The 4,283-nt window shown below is 35.6% G+C and overlaps 1 long non-coding RNA gene across 1 annotated transcript; it reads right to left on the minus strand.

Moving 5' to 3' along the window:
- Positions 1 to 2,734: 2,734 nt before the first annotated feature.
- On the minus strand, positions 2,735 to 3,940 carry LOC110896665. Its single transcript, XR_004874872.1, has 3 exons — positions 3,686 to 3,940; positions 3,435 to 3,613; positions 2,735 to 3,205 (listed from the first exon to the last, which is right to left on the minus strand). It is a non-coding gene; the product is annotated as an uncharacterized LOC110896665 (long non-coding RNA).
- Positions 3,941 to 4,283: the final 343 nt, after the last annotated feature.

Below are 4,283 nucleotides of genomic sequence, written 5' to 3' on the forward strand. Positions count from 1 at the left end.
GATGTAAAACGTCTGCAGTTTGCTGTAGTGGCGGACCTAGAAATTTTTTCCTAGGGGTGCAGAAAATTTTTAAAAATTTTAGACCCCTAGCTATAATTTTTGGCTCATAGCGGGTCGGGTCGGATCGGGTTGTGTCCCATGAATTTTCGGTCCAAATCGTGCCGGTAGCAAAGCAAAAAATTCTTATTCAAGCCAATAACTCAATAACATATCTCACTATCACATCATCACATATTCACTCATAAGTATTCAAATATTCGATATCCTAAACTTGTAATCCACATTAACTACTCAAAAACAAAAAACCTATAAAATACGAAAATGTAAAAACATTGTTATGAGAATTTAAAAAATACATAATATAAATAAAATTTTCTTTACGAACTAAATAACTACCTATAATTGTTGTTTATGAGTTGTTCACAAAACATCTACTTGAAGCAAAAATTATTTTAATAGTCAAACGATGAAGTTGATGGATGGATATATAAAGCAAATAAACAAAAGGAGGTTTAATGGTATCAATTGAATGACAAAATAGTTGTCTGATTTCTAAAGAAACTAGCTTTGAGATGAGCCAGGTGTGGTCATTACCCTTATGACCATCATTACTCTCTACGTTAGTGTCATGTCACTCACCTCTAATCCACAATCTAAAACCACTACCCTAAGGATGTAGTCATGACCCAAACCATTATCCCATATTTATTTTAATTTATCTTTGTCAAAAGAAAAATTAAATGATTACTTTCAAAAATGGAAAGGGGGATCATGGTTGTCATGGTTTAATCCATGCAAACCATGGTAGATTGGAGAAGGGGATGGTATAGTCTTTTAGAGTTAAGTTCCCGCGAAAATAAAATAAACGTACGAATTGAAAGAAAGTTAAAAAAAATGGTGGTGGCATTTTGGTAATTATCAGCAACTTCAAAATTACTCTAGTAGAGTAATTTTGAGCTTCTGTAGAGTAATTTTGTAAAAGTTCATGTAGAGTAATTTTGGTCGTTTAGGGTAATTATCAAAATTGTAGGGTAATTATCAAAATTACATTAACCTCCCCCCCCCCCCCACCCTCAAAAACCTAAACCATAAAGCTAAACATCATAACTAAATGCTAAGAAAATTACTCTACAAGACATTCTCCAAAATTACTCTACTAGAGTAATTTGATAATTACCCTACATTTCCCAAAATTACTCTACAGATGCTCAAAATTACTCTACAAGACACTTTTTGCTTTTTCCCCAGTAATTTTGAAGTTGCTGATAATTACCAAAATGACACCGCCACTTTTTGTTTTTTCCCTCAATGCGTATGTTTCGTAGATTAATATTATTTTTATTTGATCCTTTACCTAGTCTTTTATTCATGTTCCTACATGACGAATCATGTCCCAACCATGACTCCCACACCCTTTAGCTTAAAAGTGAGTTTTCAAAACCAACAATAACCGTCAAAATCCTAAGTTTCAAAGTCCACCAATCAAAACCACTCGACGGCACAAACTTTTCTACTCGAATAACCTACTTTAATAAGATAAAACTTAAATATCATCATCTTCGCACTTAAAGCTTTTCTCCATTCCGCTCTGCCTCAAATAGCCTTAAAGTGATTTTTCAAAACCAACAATAACGGTTAGATAAAAAACATGGTAAACTTTCTAATGTACAAAATCCTAAGTTTCAAAGTCCACCAATCAAAACCACTCCGCTGCACAAACTTTTCTACTCAAATGCCCACTTTAATAAAATAAACTTAAATATCATCATCTTCACACTTAAAGCTTTTCTTCGTCCCGGCTGTGCCTCAAATAGCCTTAAAGTGATTTTTCAAAACCAACAATAACCTTCGGATAAAAAACATGGTAAACTTTCTAATGCACAAAATCCTAAGTTTCAAAGTCCACCAATCAAAACCAATCCACTGCACAAACTTTTCTACTCAAATAACCTACTTTAATAAATAAAACTTAAATATCATCATCTTCACACTTAAAACTTTTCTCCATTCCGGCTCTGCCTCAAATAGCCTTAAAGTGATTTTTCAAAACCAACAATAAACGTCGGATAAAAAACATGGTAAACTTTCTAATGCACAAAATCCTAAGTTTCAAAGTCCACCAATTAAAACCACTCCACTACTGCACAAACTTTTCTACTCAAAAAACCTACTTTAATAAAATAAAACTTAAATATCATCATCTTCACATTTAAGGTTTTCTCCGTTCCGGCTCTGCCTCAAATAGGCTTAAAGTGATTTTTCAAAACCAACAATAACCGTCGGATGCCAATGATCTCTAGATCAAGTGGTGGAAGGCTTGCATTTCTCTTGAGAGATGCAAGTTCAACTCCCACTTGGTGCAGAGTGAGGCATTGGTGGGCAATGATAGGAGACCCAGGGAAACCTAGCTTCGATCCTTGAGCCAAACAGGTTTTACCGGTAATTTCACCATCGTGCCTACGGGCGGATGGTTTACCGGGTTTTCCCCGGAATTGGTGGTGGACTCGGGTTACTCTCGGAGTACTCCGTTTGGTCCAGTGGGTGCCCTGAGAGTGCTCGTGATTGATTCTGTTGACCGTTCAAAAAAAAAACAGTAACCGTCGGATATAAAAAATGGTAAACTTTCTAATCAAAATCCTAAGTTTCAAAGTCCACCAATCAAAACCACTCCACTGCACAAACTTTTCTACTCAAATAACCTACTTTAATAAAATAAAACTTAAATATCATCATCTTCACACTTAAAGCTTTTCTCCGTTCCGGCTCTGCCACAAATAGCCTTAAAGTGATTTTTCAAAACCAACAATAACCGGCGGATAAAAAACATGGCAAACTTTCTAATGCACAAAATCTTAAGTTTCAAAATCCACCAACGAAAACCACTCCACTGCACAAACTTTTCTACTCAAATAACCTACTTTAATAAAATAAAACTTAAAGCTTTTCTCCGTTCCGGCTCTGCAAAATTCTTTTCCGGTGACTTTTTTTCTGCTTCAAATCTTCTTCATCATTTGGTCAAAGTTCAACGGGAGCGATTGCAAAATTTTATGGGATGCGCTCGGGATTGTAACGCTAATTTAACACTAAACATTATATTTTCAAGGTGTGCGCCCGCCCACCCGCACTATATTCTAAGTCCGCCCCTGGTTTGCGTACCACATCTGCAGACATCTGTAGCAGAAGAGGGGGACCAAACCTCTGTAGTCTGCAATAAACAGATTGTTTGTTTTTTAACTTCTGTAATCAAACAAACAAAAACTCTAACCAAACAATTTATCAAGATGAATATCTATATTTCATAAAAAACATAAAAAATTAACATAATCATAAGCAAAATCGGAATATAAACATTAATAATTAACTTATGAAATAACATTAATCAACTAAGGTGCTGTTAAATATTATATTTTGAAATAAAGATAAGTATATCATACCCAATTAAATTGCAATCAATCGGCTTCCATCCTTGTAAAGATGATATTTTGAAATAATGGATACCTAAATTCCAATCAATCGGCTTCCTTATAACAATTAAGTGCATATTCTTTTCCCAAAGTCTTCAAATAAAATACAATATCTCATATTAATTAAAGGTTCTTTTGATTGTCGCCAGCTATGAAAACCCAAAAAAAAATTAGCAATTCAAATTCACAAGAATATTCAGATCAAGTATAACGTCAAATACCCGGCGCCAGAGGAGGAAGGAGGAGGGGAGGCGGCGGCGTGGAAGGAGGAGGGGGAGTGGCGGCGGCATGGAGGAGGAGGAATGATGGTTGTGATGGCTGGGGTGGAGGAGATGGGGAAGGTGCTAGGGTTTTTTTGTGTTTATGTTATCTGGCAAAATGAAAGAATGGAGAAGAGGTAAGAAGATGTGGGTCTAGGTCTGTACCAAAAAGAGGACGCACAGACCTTTTTTAATGAAATCACTTCGAGAAAACAAACACACTACAGACTCAAACATCTGTGCGCGGTCTGCGTGGGATAGACATAAGAGGTCAAGGAGAGCTTTTCACAAAAACAAACACCCCCTTACCCCCTTAGTGTCTAAATAGGTTAAGTCCATCTACTTTGTTTATGGCCGATTAAACCCATTTAACTATCTAAATTTATTGTGATTTTGTAACGCCCCAAAACCCAAGTGTTTAACTAGCTAGTAAGGCTTCTTGGGATATGACATGAAATAAATAAGACTAGCTAACTTGGTTAGGGTTATTGTTACCTAAATAAATAAGTTATGACCAAGTAAAAATAAGCAAGAAATCTTGAGGGACCAAATGTGTATA

Source organism: Helianthus annuus, chromosome 12 (genome assembly GCF_002127325.2).
Source record: "Helianthus annuus cultivar XRQ/B chromosome 12, HanXRQr2.0-SUNRISE, whole genome shotgun sequence".
In the NCBI taxonomy this organism is placed as follows: Eukaryota; Viridiplantae; Streptophyta; class Magnoliopsida; order Asterales; family Asteraceae; genus Helianthus; species Helianthus annuus.